Genomic DNA, 15,195 nt, shown 5'->3' on the forward strand with positions numbered 1-15,195 from the left:
AGTGTGTGTTAAGCTCCTGTTGCTCTCTGACTCTGTGCTCCTAACTTCACTTCCTCCCCCTCCTCCCCCTCCGCTCTGTTCTCCCTCTGGAGACTTCAGCCTGATTGGATTCTGAAAGAGAGATCGAACATAGAGGTCAAAGAGAGCCTCGAGGACGGTCCTCATCTTAGTATGTGTGTGTGTGTGTGTGTGTGTGTGTGTGTGTGTGTTGCTATGAGCCTCTGGTCAATTCATGTGCACCATGACAGGAAAAAAACACTGTTCCATATCTTCAGAGAGATTTCCACCTGATGAGCAAGTATCTTATGAGCTGGAAACTGAGTGCAGGTTATGTTAGAGTTTATTGACATGTAGGTAACTGCAGCATAATGAGCACAAATTAAATGCATGCATGTACACTATTAACCTTTCGTTTACAATGTGTCATCAAGGTGCTTTGTCACCATGTGATCACCTTATTAATCTCACTGTACGGGACATCAGGACACGCTTTTTTTGCTGACTTGAATCGGGCCGCGTCCCCCCAATCTTCAGGCCCTTGGAACATGCAGTACAATACTAATAGCGGCTGCCGTGCCTGGGTTAAACCTACGCTCAGCGGTATAAGGACCGTGAAGTCAATTAATTTCTGGCTGCTTAATGACTTGGAACCTCGGTGGTGCAGACACCCCTCCCCTCGCCCACATCTCCAGATTGATTGAGTGGATTTCATGGACATGCTGCAGCATCCACAGAAATGCTGTGAGGAATGATCATATTCAGTTTTCTTATTACCTCCATGTTTAAATGTCATCAGGATCCTTTACTTGCACTTAAAAAAATATCGGCTGAATTAATAAATTCACGTCCAAAAGGTGAATTTCAAATAGGTATTTTTTGCTGTAGGGAGAGCCAGCCAATCTTGAGTATGTTTGTCACAACCTATAAACTATGATGCACATGACATGCAGGTATAATGTGAAGGTCACTGTGTACTCTGTGTACATGTGTGCACAGACTGGACTTTTTTCCCCCTGGATATCATCATTCTAACTGCACGATGCAAGGAGGCGAATAATTACGTCACTCAGAAAACCATCAGTCCTCCACGCTTGGGTCACTTCCTTGTCCTCCCTCTTCTCCCTCTCTACCCTTCTCTGTTCTTCTGCCCCGTCGCTGCATGAATGTCCCCTTGACGGAAGGGGAAAACTTCATTTCTGCATACTGTCCTCTTGTTTGTTTCCTGTGGTTCCTGTGAGAAGCAAAAAAAAAAAGCACTGATCACTATCCCTGCTGTTCAAGGCTACTCGAAGGTTCTTGTCCTCTCTGTCTCTCCTGGGCAGAGAAGGACGGAGGGAGGGGGAAAGACAGGAGAGAGAGCGAGAGATAGAGATTGAAAAAGATGGGGAGCAAGAGAGAGAGAGTGAGAGAGCGAAGAAAGATACGGGTGGTGGTGAGGCAGGTTGTAAGTGAATGAACGTGTGTGGGTGAGGGAAGGCGGGGTGGGCAAGCTGTGAAATTGCTCCAACACCAGCGACACCGCTCTGCACACCGCTTCCACCAAGGCCTCAGCCAGTCTCCTGCACTATAGGAACCCCCCTCTACTGCCCCCACAAACTCTCAGCTCCCAAACCCCAGACCCCCCTCCTGTCTGTCTTTTTTTTTTTCAGGTCTGCTGCACACGGGGCGGAAAAGATCGTATTTATCACCTGTCAGCATTTGGCAGCCCTGAGTTACGCGACGCAGGACAGCATAAAATTATCATACACAGGCATGAAATTACAAAACCGCCCGGGGACCCCACAACAAAATTATTTTATTTTTTTTACCCCAAAAAAGGATGGAGGGTGTTTGGTTGTGAGGTGAGGAGGTGACAGGTGGGAAGTGGGGGTGACAGACGGGGGGATACAGCAGAGAGATGTGGGAAGTGACAGAGAGGAGAAATCCAAGAGGACATTTTGGGAAACTGTCCTTCACAGTCATTGTCTGAAAAAACAAAGACTGGCTCAGGCTCAGTTGGTCCAAACAAATGTCCGTGAGGTCTCCATCTGCTGCCCCTGTTTATTGTGCCTTAATCCTGTTGTACTGAGTTTTACAATAAGCAATCAAAACATATATGAAATGTTACATTACATAATTGGTCGGGTTTTGGTGGAAAGTTTTTTTTGATTCAGTTTGACCTGCAAAATGTACCACCTCCCACTGCTGATATAAACTCAATTCTTCTTTTTATATTTTCAAAATAGGTATTTCAGTGGACAGAAACCTTTCATTCCTTAACCCTCAAACGTCCTGGGATATTGTGGCTGTTTTTTAGTAAATGTTATAGATATTTTTGCCACATTAAAAATATTTACCGTACCAATATTTGCTATCTTGTTTTTAGCACCTATGACTACAGTCAATGAAGTGTGTCAACATGTTGGACACAAGAACACACAAGTCATGTGACTTGATCATCCCAGCGGGATTGTAGACTCCAGAGCGTGAACAAAGCTGAACCAGCCAAATGCGGAACGTCACTCAGAAGATCTCCGCCAAGGCCCAAAAGTCCCTTAAATTCAATTAAGCTGCAACTGCTTGTTCACACTGAATCATGAATGAAAATAAACGCCCCATCTCCTGGATCTGCCCCCTGATGCCAATCTGCACTTCATTTAATGGGCTCTTCCCTGACCCATACTTCATCCTTTTGAGTTTCGCTAATCCGTCAAGGAATTTTTGTGTAATGCTGCAAACTAACAAATACCTCAGCCAATAAAACATAACCACCATGGCAGAGGTAACAACATGGACTGTGGATAACAAAGAAAACTTTACAGACATAAACCTAAAGTAACTGAAAAATACTTAATACTTAAAACAATACTTTTTGATTTATAAATACTAACTAACTAACAACTAAATGTTCAAAATAGCCTTATTATGTTTTTATTCAGTCAACTAAAACAGAATAATCTACAATAAATTGAACAATCCGCAATCCTGTTGTGTTATGCATGTGCTTTGCCTTTTGTAAAGCACGCACGCACACACACACACACACACACACACACACACACACACTCTGTGTCCAGAGATTATACAATAAATTCATGTTCTCTTAAAAATACATTCAGAATACGATGAGCACTTGTTTCTGTGAAGGCATTTTAACTGATCTTTTTAATCTGCATTTGTAAATCTGCTTTGTTGGCACCATAATCCATCTATTGTGGGTGTGTGTGTGTCTGTGTGTGTGTGGGTTTGTGTGGGGCTGGCACTGACAGAGGGAGAGGTGGCTTTACATAGGTCCTTCATAATGCTGTGGGTATACTAAATGCTTCATTAACGCCACACACAGGAAATGGTGTGGTCAATATTTATAGACCCTGCACAGAGCACTATGTAGATATGGGATCTGTTGGCTTGCATTCCAGGGAAGAGAATCAAATTAAGTCAACGAGGGACTGGAGTTTTTCTCTCCTGGTCTCTCTTCCTCTATGAGACGGTCAATTTCCCAACGATTGACGGTGGTGGCTGGCCACCGCAGGCTTGACCCCAAATCTGTGGAGAGGAGGAAGTGCTGCACTGATGCAGAAGTCAGTAACGGTGGCACTAAAGATAACTCTTTAGGGTGTTATTTTTTACCAGTGAGACAGTTATGACGCATAGATCACAGTCACTTTAAATATTAATTCTATAATTCCTTTCCTTCCTCTACTTTCTTTACTTTGCCAGTTTTCACTAGTGCATTTTAAATACTTTGCACATCTGGCAAAAACTCACTTAAAGTGAAAACTTCATAGAAAGAGGGAAAAAAAGCACAAACTCTTGAGCTTTGACTGCAGAGGGTGAAAGTGTGCGATGTAAATAGCTTTGGAAGAAGAAGTAGAGAAGGTGAGACTGTGTTACATTCGCACAAAGAGAGGGATCGGGGAAAGGAGGAGGGGATGGGGGAAAGAAAAAGAGAGGGAGAGAGAGAGAGAGAGAGAGTGAAGGTATTGCCATAATTCCTGTGTGTCGGCATGGCTGTTAGGAGCTCAGGTGGTTGAGCGTTTGCCCCGGCCAGGCCTCATCAACGTGAAGGGCGATCTCATCCTTTCTGCATCTCTCCTCTCCTCTGCTTGATTAATTGGGTTCCAAATACGCCGGCGGAATACGTAATGTGCCCCATCACAACGCTGCGCCCACCCCACCGGAGCGCCCCCCACCCCACCCCACATCACCCTCTCCACCACTGCCGACACCCTTTCTCCCCCTCCACCTGCCTCCCAACCTCATTGCTCGACCCCCCCCTCCCTCCCCTCTGTCTCACCTCCATCTCCCACCCCTCTCCTCACCTCAGACCCTCTCTCATTCTCATTCCTCTCTCTACCTCTCTCCATCTCTGTGCGCGCTGGCAATCTCCAAAACACATTAGCATACACTTGGTATTCTGCAGGCAGGCCGAGGATGGGGGGAGAGGGAGAGTGAGAGAAAAAAAATGATGAAATATGAAAAACAATTTAACAATAATAATGACGCTGATGATAAAATTAATTATGCCCGGGGAATGGCGGATGAGGAGGGGGAAAAAAAGAGAAGGAGGCCTCGGCAGCAGTCGCTCACTTAATTTGATTCCCAGACGCTGGCGGATATCAGGTGCCATTTGACAAGTACACAATGAGTGTGTACTGCGAAATCTCTATATGCCTATGGTGAGAGAGAGAGTGTATGTGTGTGTGTGTGTGTAAGCATCGTTATAAAGGTGCCATCACAAGCGCCTACAACAACACAGGCGGTCGTTCTTTTTCTTTCTCACAGTATGTGTTCATATAGTGACACAGTGTATGACGGCACACCCTGCAGACAACACGGCTAACGTACGTGTGGGCATGCGTACATGTCAGCCCACCCACATCTCTGCCTGCTCATCCCTGTTTCTTTTTTTTTTAGAAGGCTGTGAAAAAGGAAAACACATTCTGCTTTTCAACTGAAAAACCACATCTGTAGCCGGCACACAACTCTGCAAACATGTTGCAGTGAGTGATGTCGCCTCCATCTACCAAATGTAGATTTTCCACAACATGTTTTTATTTCACTAGTCTTCTGAAAACACGCAGCTTCTCCCCCTGGGACTTTGACTGGCACATACAGGCTTTAGGGGTAGGAGTCGAGCATGACTGGCTCTCTTGGGGGAATGGGTTTAACATTTTAGGGTATTTTTCTCCACAACTATACTGCTGCACTGATCTGTTCTGTAGCAATGCTCTCTGGCACTGCTATAGTAACTCATCTCATTAGGATAAACGATGAGATCATCCTGGGTGGGGTCTGTTTCAATCTCCCTGCATCTCATGTTGCATTAACACGCCTGTCATCATGAATGTGCCACGCTGTGTCCCTTTGTGTTATTTACACTGAGGCTTAACACTTCCACTTTTTTCCCCTCCACAATTCCAAAACTGCACCGTGTAGGAGCAGAGTAATAAAAACATCCTTATCTTCCTTATCCAGACAATCTTCAAGGTTTAGGCTTTCACTCTCTGTCTTCCTCTGTGGGTATCTTTACGTCTGCGTGCATGTGTTAGTGTGTGTGAGAGAGAGAGAGAAGAAAAATGAGAGTGGGAGAAGGAGGGGTGGGCCTTGATAGAAGTGAAAGGGGGCAGAGACCGGTGGCTGCATTGATTTAATTTGCGGAGGTTTGCACGACGGCGAGGCATCCCTTTTAACGATCACTAAATTGTTTTCTGACAGAACCCCACCAAGCAATTTCTCCCCCCCGACATTTGATTTACATATGATCTTTAAACACCGCCGAGGCCGTGCTAGCTATTTGGTTATCATTCAAATCACTCTCCTCTGTGTCACACTCCGGGATAGGTCACTGTCCTAGTGGCGGCTCCTGAGACGAGACAGCAGAGAGAGAAAGAGACGGAGGCGGGAGAGGAATAAAGAGGAATGTATAACTAATGAAATAAATTGATTAAGGGGCAAAATCAATTGGTTTGCAGCCCGCAATGAAGATCTAGTGCTTAATTTAGCATGGACCCTGCAAGCCGGGGCATTAGCAGCAGAAAGGGAACTGAAAATCTAATTGGTGCTAAATGAAGTAGTGTACAGTAATGGGCGTGGGGACACTAAGAGGGGTTCCCATCTTTTACCTTTTCAAGCTCCAATCACCACCGTCTTTGAATACACTCAAAGCACACCTCAACTTTGATTCTCCCTAATGCATTTAATAAGCCTAGTTTACTGGAGTGAAAGTAAAAGACAGAGAGCGAGCTGGGAGCATTTGCATGTCTTTGAAGAATAAAAGAAGAGGAGCCCTTTAACCCGAGAAGCAAGAATCTTAGAAATTTGAGCACGCTGATGGAGAATGATTGCGGTGGACTTTTTTTGGTGAATACATGAAATATCTCGACAGAGTAAATTAAAATTAAATGTGTTTCTGAGTAACAAGGTCTGCATGACACCAACCCTTGATTTAATTTTCCTCCACAGGATGGCATGATGCACACGCGCGCATCACGCTTCTTATACCTGCCATGTGGCAGGAATCCACGGAGGTTTGCAATGAAACATTGCGCTGCTTTACAAAAGATCCATTTATAATGTCGTTTTGACTGCTGCTCGTAGGATGAAGACGCAGAAAGGTTAAGTTAAGTTTAAGCCAATTAGAGTCCCACTGAGGACGACAGGGTCTTCCTGCACACTGGCACAATTAAGGATGATCTTTAAGATGAGACACACTGCCAGGCAAACCACTCCCCATCAAAATGGAGTTGCTGTAAAGCACAGCGACAAAATGACATTATCTGTCTGCTTGTTCTACACCCCAGCTAATGTAAAGTGAGGTTCTGACATTAAGAGGAGTCATTCTGAATGTGCCGCTGCATGTAGAGCGGCCTGCTTCATGCTGACTCTTTCCATTTATTCTAAATGTTAACACTAACAGGGAAAACTACAAATACACAATTTGGTTATGATACTTTTTTATCTTCAGCATTCAGCGAGACCAAAGATAGTGGGAGTGAGGAGTGGGAGCGAAGAACTCACTGCAATTTACTCGTTTTTGAAGAGAATTTAAAAAGTATTCAGAAACTAACTCTAAAGATGAGTGGAAAAAAACCAGGAAATGTGCTTAATTATATTTTGGTTGTTCTTCTCTTCTAAAAAATCCCAGATGTTCATGGAACATGAAGAACCTCATGTTCTTGTGCTTCAGTGAAGTGAGAACGCCAACTTCAACCCAACTGTGTGTTGAGACCAAGTGATCTGTCAATAAAATTCAGAGGTCTTCTATGAACGAACCTTTCCTTCCCTGGCCGGCTTTTTACAAGACAGGTTTTAGTGAGTCACCATAAAAGCAATGAGGAGCTACTTAAGTGCACAACAGGGACAGAGCCCTGTAAAGATCATCAACAACCGCCCCTTCACTTCCTTTAGAAGAGAGACTGCGGATGGAGGATATCGGAATGTCAAAGAAAAAATTGTAAATAAGAATGAAAGTAATCGTGAAAAAGCCGTTTTCTAAATCCTGCTTTTTAGTGCCTCGCTGGTGTTCAGCAGAGTTTCTGTGTGGGTTTATTCACACACTGAGGCAATAAACCACCTGGATGTTATCTGAAGCAGACCACATGCACCCTGATTGAAACTGCTGGTGTTTGTTTCCATCTTTTTTAGATTACAAATGCATTTGAAACTCGTGAATTGCCTCCTTTTATTGCAGTTTTTTTTATCCACACGTCTGTAGAGAAAGTAAATAATCGTAGATTTGGTGATGTGGACCCAGGCGGTCCGTTAGGACGTCGTCTAATAAAACTTTTACTTATTTGCTTTTAATTAAACGAGTGGCACTTCTCTGCTTTTTGATAGCATGCACGTCAATCATGATTGTGAAGGAACGAATGCTAAAGAAAACCTGAAGTTGGTCCAAACCTAACTCACGGTTGCAAGAAGTTACGTAACAATTATCCATTCAGTTCAGCTTTTCTCTCTGCATCAGTAACCATTGCAAGAATGGATGGTATTGGACATGCATTCATACCCTCACACTCCACAACAGTGATTTAGATAATTTATGAATCGGAACATGCCGTCCGTCTTGTACAGGATTTGTACAGTTGATTGTAAGTGTCTTTAAACATATTTATAGGAATAAAATAATGAATGGTATAGAGCATCAGGACGAGCCATCGGGATGGAGGGAGAAGGAGAAAAAGAGATGGAGCCGGGTGCTATTGCAAGTGGCTCAGAGTAGGAGAGTTATCAAAGTGGCCCTATGCATGTGAATGAGTCTATTGATCGTGGCGCGGATCGATGCTGTATTTATAACACACGGGAAGGCTGAATCAATGCATACTTAATGTGTGAAGAGGCGGGGACGCTGGGGCAGGGGTGCAGGACGAGGGCAGGGGGACGGGAGGGGCGTGAGGATGGAGAGGCGGAGGCTTGTTAAATAACCAGCGTTTGCATTTTGTGTTTACTCAGCACTAGTGGGTCCGGGGGTTTGGAATGAGTTTAGTTGCAGGAGGTTATGTGCCCCTCACATCAGAGGTTGTTATTCTGAGGGGCTGTCAGTCAAAACTGCATGTGGCGATCCATGTGTGCGTGCCCTCGAAGCAGTGGTTCCTCACAAGCCTAAACTTCTACAGCAGTGTATGCATGATGCAAGATGAAAAATATTTTAAAAATGCATAAACACCTCAGACGTCCTCTCACAGAGTTGCACAGTCTCCTCCGGCTCTCGCTCAGCAGAGGCAACAGTAGCCCATGTCGGACGAGGCTGGCAAGAAAGCCCTGAGGACTCCCCACTCCACACGCTGGCACCACACAAAACAATTAGCATTTTAATTGTTTACCGTTTTCTTTCGTTTGTCCCTCTTTGTTTTATTCCTCCTGAAAGGGTGTGTACCCGTAAGGATGCATAATCATAATAATATCCTCTGGTTTGAGAAATGTTTCTTTTAAATTAATCCGTTTTTTAAATCAATTTGAATGACTGTGTGCAGCAATCTGGAAATAAACCCAACTATACATATTGTAGATTTTGGAGAAATACACATGCACAGTATTTACCATGTGAAAAATGAAACTTTAGATCTCACATGTCTCTGATAAGAAAGGAAGTGACGGATGTTACCGGCTTTCGCTTCCCTGCGGTCACATCGCATGTTGACGACTGAAGCTGAGCTCAAGCTTCACGTCGCGTTGAGGTTCTTCCGTTCAAAGTGCTCCCAGAGAACGCATAACAATTTACTGTTTTCTCCTGGCTGGGAAATTTTTTGGTAAGACTAAGACTCCTCTGGGTCTGCTTTGGTTTTTGACTTTTATAGCATCCTACTGAAGACTGAAGGAGCGGACTCACTCACTGCCTGTCGTAAACATGTGCGCAGGTGGACACAGACACAGGCACACACACACACACACTCACATGTGTGACCATAGCCACGCAAGTTTCATTTATAATAGGAAGGACTATATGGACTGTTTCCTATACCTTTGAAATACCCTGAAATGTCATCTTTATTATCAGTAGAAGGATACCATCAGTGTGAAAGGCTGTTATGTTTCCTAAAGTGACCATGACCTGAGGCATGAAAGTCATTAAAGTAGCAATGCATCCTGGTTAATTGAAGGTTAAGTCAATAGAAAAAACAGGCCTTGAAGCAAGTAGAGCAACACCTGAGAGCTTTCCCGGTTTAGACGGGTTAAGAAGCCAAATATGACAAACATAAACATCTGGATTACATACATTTTCAGTATTTGGTGTTACTGTTCATCATAAAACAATATGATTGTAACCTTGACCAACATGTAATACATCCAGAGCCGTTAAGGATATAGCATGAGGTGCGTTTTAGTTTGACCTGGAAGCAGAGAGCCACCTCTCATCGCAGGTCATCACAGGCCGTGGCCGTGAAAGAGGTGCTCGGCAGGACAACTACTTCCCAGAGATTTATGTCCCTGAAAAGCCACAGGGAGGGTTCATGGAAGGCTTACAGAGGTCATGGAGCTGATTCAGTTTCAACTCAGTGTTAATTTCTTTTCATTTGGTCCATGTGGACCTGATCACATTCTGCCAGAGAAAGGGTAGCAGAAAGTTTAAAGTTCTCAAGCTGTGTGCAGCTTTTGTATGCATACAAATGAGACAAATGGTACAAGAGACAAAGTTTAGAATAGTTGGACATTTTCCTTTGATCACTTTGTGTGCTGTAAATATGAAACTTTGCACAAAGTCTCAAAAACTGTCCAATGGTCCCAAAAAAAATATTCCTTTAAGTTTTGTATTTGATTCTAAATTTGAATTTTCTCTAAATGAGGCACAGCTACCCCACATCAGCTTATCATTGGAAGGTTTTGAAGTAGGGATGTGTTTTCTTCAGGAGCATCATATAGAGTGTACAGTAGCTTGTGCTGTAAAATGTTACCATTGTCACAGAGGGTTCAGAAGAGGAGGGAGTGTAACTTAAACATGTGTTTCCAAAAAACGAGCAGCGCTGCATATGTGCTTATCTCACAGGCCTTGACTTTGAGACTCAGTTCTGGACGTATGCTTTTTATAGCTCCCCCCCATTTGAAACTCACATCTAAAAAGCAAACATTTCTCTCTCTCTGTTCATGCGCACTATCCGGGTCCCTGGTCTCCTGCACATGTTGGCACCGTTCCAACGCCAGCATCTGCTTTCTGCGTCCTGCGCCACGTCCAACAACAGGAATCCCTCCTCTCGACGGAATGTTTCTGTTTCATGAGAAAACAGGCCCTTGCAAACTCAGCGCTGGTATTCAGACTGTGTACAGCATCGTGACGCTGTAAGCTGTTCATAATGATACGACCTTTCACAACAAGGAGGGCTTTCGCACACTCAGCTGAATGTGAACTGGCAGGTTCAATAGGCCATTAGTGCAATACAGGGGGAAAAGTGGCACAAAACATGACATAAGAAGTCATAACAGCTCAATAATACTCCCTGTTATCATGATACATTACAAGCAGCTGATGCTTTCAGTCTGTGTTCTGACTGATGGTGGCTGAGCTGCCTGTTGTAAATTACTGTATAATATATCAGGTCCAGCATTATTATAAAACAAGCCTTCATTACAGCTTCCACAACGACCTGGTGAAAACAACAAAACACATTTGTTTAAATGCCTCTAAACACATCTGTGGTCTGAAAGGTCAGATTTGATTCTTTGGTAATTATGGGTTGTTTATACATATTAAATCATTAATAATAATAATTACAGCAAATCAAAGCATATTGTTGTAAAATTATATAGTAATTTTATAGTTGTGTAGTAATATTATCATTCCAAGGAAACACATCAATCTGAATTCAACTGCACAGTGGCTCGCAGCAGATTTGGATCCCGTACAGACACCCCCCCATTCGGACCCACCCACCCACCCAGTAAACATGGGGATCGACATCATCGATTTCAAAAGTATTACTTATGGCCATCTAGACAAAATCTTAAACTAAAACGTATAACAAGGTTTCTGCAGGTTTAAGAAGATTTTTTTTGTCCATAAAACATGAAAACTAAGATCTATGTAATTCTGCTAAAACCTTTCTCTACCCTAACTGATGTCAATTAAGACCTACCTACATGTATTGATGATCTGTCATGTGATATTTTAACGTATTTAGAAATTTGTAAGTGGAAACCCTGGTATATGTGTGGATGTAGCCTGTATCTTGGAAGCTCCATTATGTGTCATTTGGCCTGTGGTCGTGCTACTTCTCACTGTGAATATCACACAGAGATAGACTCAGATATGCATGTACAGTAAAGCACAACTCAGCCCACCCACCTACAGTGCACACACACACAACACACACACACACACACAATGTTGCTGCCTGCAACAGCAAACATTACCTCTATAACTCAATTTAGAGAGGGATGTTAAAGTGAATACACAATGTGAAAAATGAGCACGCAGTTACAGTTGAAATATGGATGTTCACAGGTATATATATTTGTCTGCACCCTGAATCATTTAATCTCACCTCTCAGAGTCTGGAAAATCTTTTCACAAGTAAATTTATTCTGTGATTAATCCTGGAACCGCAGAAAAAAAATATTCATGAATTTTTCAAATGTTCTAAACATTCAAGTCAGCGCGTGGAGAAACTTGTGAGATGTGCTGAAGAATATTGGACCAGTCTAATATTAACCAACACGGAACCTGCCTCTGATCACATACGTCTTTAATCATTCAAATTACCTGCGCATGGTAACGCTGTTATCTACAAACTCCAAGATATACGGCAAATAGGCATGCATGAAAATGTCTTTAATCCAGCCGTGTTTTGAAAAAATGCTAAAGTTGAACTAATTTAATGGGTAAAATTAACCAAAGGAAAACAGCCAGACCAGCAGCTATCGAGACACGCATTACTTGTGGAAATAATTATCCGTTTAAAACATATTAAAACAGCAGGGGTGAAAGGGAAGACTTGAAGAGCCGTGCGTGGCTGACAGCAGACGCCTGATGTATAGCTTAGCAAATTTCATTAAGGGTAAGAATGGCCCGGCGCTAAAGCCCCAGAAATATCACTGGTGTTTTTTTAATTTGTCAGGTAATTTGTTACAGTGTGATTGAAGAAACCGCTCATGTAATTGGAAAGAGTCAATCTATGAGGGAAAGAAGGGGGCGAGGACGGCTGAGGAGAGGAGGAGAGACAGAGATGAAGGTGGAGATGCGATGGAGGAGGGTGGTGGGGGGAGAAGGTGGGGCAGATAAATTGGAGGCAAAGAGCATGTTTAGCTCAGACAGGGACGCACAGCAGCAGACTGAGATAGAGAGGACAGGAGAAGTGAGAGAGGGGAGATAAATAGAAAAGCAATAGAGAAAGTGAAAGTGAATAAAAGCAGAGCGCGGATAAATGGAAACTCATTTTAATTCTTAACTGCAGACAGCATCTTCACTATAATGCCTAAGACTCCCTGATACTCGCTCTATATCCTGTTAGGCAAACTTTACTCAGCGTGTGTGTGTGTGTGTGTGTGTGTGTGTGTGTGTGTGTGTTCTACAAATGTCCCCAGGCTGTTTGGATGTGGTCACTCACAAGACTTTGATAGCTGATGCTCTCTCGGACTTGAAAACATTTACAGTGGAGCTGAGATCATGGCGGTCTGCCCGAGGCTCAGGCCGGGAGTGGGCCACACACTGAAGAAGTGACTGAACTCCACTGATTAGTCACATTCAACCTTTAATAAAAATAAAGAAAAGAAAAGAGTAAGTAGGCTGTGTGTTGTGGTGATTAGAACATTAAGAAGTGTATATAGGCGAGTGTCAGTGAGGATGCTATAAATTACTTTCAGTAGATTCAGTAGTAATATAAAGATTGTGTCTCTCCGGCACCAGTGTCCTTCACTGCGAATGTGAAGAAGTGAACTGCTGTTAGAAAGTAATAAAATAAAAAGATTTCTGTGACAGTCTGAAACTCTTTCAAAGTCTTATTTCTGTTATTTTCTGAATTCCTCAGGTAAAATGACAGGTGTTTTGCATCTAATTCTTTCCAAATGCCGTCGTCTGGATGCCTCTGATTGTAATCAGAAGGACTGATGACGCCGGAGGCCTTTTTTCTTTCCCTAACTTCAGGGGATCTTTCAGGCAGCAGGAGGCCCTGGATGTTCAAGTGCCTTAACCAACAATCAGACACAGAACAAACACAAACTAACGCAGTATAGAGCGTACTCATTTTAAATTTATGATTAGAAAACAGCTGTTGCATAGTCTGAATAAAACACTCGCTCACAGTACACAAAAAACATGTTTGTTTATTTCACCAGATCAATTCATTTGAATCACCTGCATGAGCATATTTTTTATTCAGTGAATAAATCTTTTGTCATTAATGTGTTTCTTGCAGAGTTAAGTGCAGGTCGGTGTAAATCATAAAGACGTATTTATTCCCTCCATTAACAGAAAGAGATGTTTACCCTATTCTTGCCCCTTAAGGGCCCCCTCACACCTATATTCATACTATTCAATTCAATCTGAACCAATGTAACAGGAGTGAAAGCGTCTGGACCATTGAACCAAAACAAAGGCCAACCAAAAGAGATTTAAAGTCTCGGGTGGGATCAAACTGACCCATGTTTGTTTAGTGTGAATTGTTTTTGAATAGTTAGGAACAAATTGCAGGAAGTTGAAACAAAATGGTGAAACCATTATAAAATACAGTGGCCACACAATAACAAAGTGAACTGATTCATTCATTTTTTCCATTTAAACTGAAAGACTACCTTTTTATTTATGGACCTTATTCAAAAAAGTTTCAAATACAGAAGCCAAACTGACAACATACCGACAGACACCTGTCCACAAATCAATCAATGTCAAATAAGGTGGACGCAGCACATACACGTGATGATGACATGACAAACATAGATCAGAAAAAAGTGTGCATTCATTCAAAGTAAAACCAAATGTCACTATAACTCCTGACATGGTCGCATCTCCCCCCCAGCTTTGAACCTGCGGAGTCGTATTTGACGTGTGACAGAAAAACTGAAATATATGAAGCTTTCACATTGAAGCACAGTTTGTTGCATAACTGATTTGTTATGTTTACCTGATGCTAATAAAGTGCAACTCCTCTACTTGTGGTGAGTCATGCTCGCTCACATAGTGTGCATACGATTATATTTGTTTGTCACTTAGATGAAAAATGTTTGTGGTTATGTATGTTTTGCTTTTAAAGCAGCTACACTAGGATGGCAAAGAATAATTTAAATGCTTATTTATATAACAGTTGAATAAGTACGATTAATGACGTACAAACAGCAGTCCGTCTGTTAGGATACTTTGATAATTGACCACAGTGTACTCATACTGAATCTGTTGTTCAATACCCTGCATGGATGGGTGTATTTATTAGGTTAATTCAAAGACTTAAAGGTACCGTGTGTAGAATTTTGTGATATCTAGTGTTGAAATTGCATGTTGCAGCTGAACACCCCTCACCTCACCCTCTCCTTCCAAACATGAAAAAGAACCTTTGGCAGCCTTTAATTGTCATAAAAACTCAAAAGGTGTTTAGTTTGTCCAGTCTGGACTAATGTAAAAAACATGGCAGCCTCCGTAGAGAGGGTCCCCTCAATGTAAATATAAAGTATTTAAATATCAAGGGTCTTTTCTGGGGTAAAGAAAACTACAATTCGTACAATTTAGATGAAATTAACTAGTGAAAACATCATGAGGATTACTCTACATTAAATTTCTGCCAATAGTTCCCT

The 15,195-nt window shown here is 42.5% G+C and overlaps 1 long non-coding RNA gene across 9 annotated transcripts in view; it reads right to left on the minus strand.

The window, feature by feature from the left end:
* Window positions 1-324: 324 nt before the first annotated feature.
* The window catches only part of LOC109633705 (uncharacterized), a 158,284-nt gene continuing 143,413 nt past the window's right edge, over window positions 325-15,195 (minus strand). For 4 of the 9 annotated variants that reach the window (XR_011240916.1, XR_011240917.1, XR_011240919.1 and 1 more), the window contains exons 6-7: window positions 13,020-13,161; window positions 325-1,231 (exon numbers count right to left, since the gene is read on the minus strand). This is a non-coding gene — a long non-coding RNA (uncharacterized lncRNA). Of the gene's footprint in view, window positions 1,232-13,019; window positions 13,162-13,269; window positions 13,328-15,195 lie in introns of all 9 variants that reach the window. The other 5 variants (XR_011240922.1, XR_011240923.1, XR_011240924.1 and 2 more) reach the window with 2 other exon arrangements.

The sequence above is a fragment of the Paralichthys olivaceus genome, chromosome 4 (genome assembly GCF_024713975.1).
Source record: "Paralichthys olivaceus isolate ysfri-2021 chromosome 4, ASM2471397v2, whole genome shotgun sequence".
Lineage (NCBI taxonomy): Eukaryota > Metazoa > Chordata > Actinopteri > Pleuronectiformes > Paralichthyidae > Paralichthys > Paralichthys olivaceus.